This window comes from Octopus bimaculoides, chromosome 12 (genome assembly GCF_001194135.2).
Source record: "Octopus bimaculoides isolate UCB-OBI-ISO-001 chromosome 12, ASM119413v2, whole genome shotgun sequence".
NCBI lineage: Eukaryota > Metazoa > Mollusca > Cephalopoda > Octopoda > Octopodidae > Octopus > Octopus bimaculoides.
The window spans coordinates 49,613,395-49,614,675 of NC_068992.1; positions in this window are offsets into that span (position 1 = coordinate 49,613,395).

Genomic DNA, 1,281 nt, shown 5'->3' on the forward strand with positions numbered 1-1,281 from the left:
GTGTGTATATAATTCTAAGCATGAGAGTTGGGGAATGAGAGAGTCTTTGTACATGGAATAGCCTAGGTCCTGTCTTCATCTAAATCTGACACTGCATATGGGTGAAAAGGAAAAGCAAAGATAGGCTGTTCAATACTTTTGAATATCAAGACTGATCTTGGTCTAAACAACAACAACAACAACTGTATTTCTCTTGTAAGACATGGAGAAACATAATATGTTGGGAACGTATAAAGATAAAGCGATGGTAATGAATAGAAGAGAAGATATATTCAATATCTGATTCACAAAAGACTCTAGTCACAAACAAACGTCATAAAGGTATGAATTGAACAAGAGACAATAAACGACACAAAGGAAACACAAATGTATAGAAAATCAATGAATGACACATCGCTCCCAACAGTTTGATACTTGTCTGAAGCATAAATAACATGGCCTCCTTAAATCTCAAACTTCATATATTTCTGATAGTAGTCTTGATTTATTAAGTGAACTAAAATAAAATCACAAGGAAAAAATACTGTAAATTTTAATACTATATAATCACAGGGGGAAAAAATATAATTAATAGTAATTAAAAATATCTTAATTTGTTTATTAACTGATAAGAACATGACTTAAATGCAATGACAGTGACAATACATATATGAAGAAAATAAATCGCATAATATTTAAAATACTTCACAAAATGCAAGTATGGCTATGTGATAAGAAGCTTCCTAAAATGGCTTATTGATGTGTTTTGAGAGTGGCTGATGCCCGTGCCAGTGGCACGTAAAAAGCACCATTTGAGAGTGGTTGATGCTCGTGCCGCGTGACTGGCACGAGCATCAACATAAACATCTTACATAGTAGTGTGGCATTACATGTATATTATTTTTAATGTTGATGACTAAAACAAACATTCCAAACAATGCCACGAAGAAGCTCTGCCATAGCCTTGTGGTTCTCCTGTCAAATAACACAAGTTATAAAGGTATTTTTATAGCTACACGTAGCATTGACAGACTCTTCTTTGAGGTGGGTTACCAACATCATCCTGCTGAATAATTGTGACTTCTTTTCTGTCTCTATATTCTCTGGTTTGAAGCTCAAACACACACACACCCAAATATGCACCCACATACATTGTTGGCACTCCGTCACTTACGACGTCGAGGGTTCCAGTTGAACCGATCAACAGAACAGCCTGCTCGTGAAATTAACATGCAAGTGGCTGAGCACTCCACAGACATGTGTACCCTTAACGTAGTTCTCGGGTATATTCAGCGTGACACA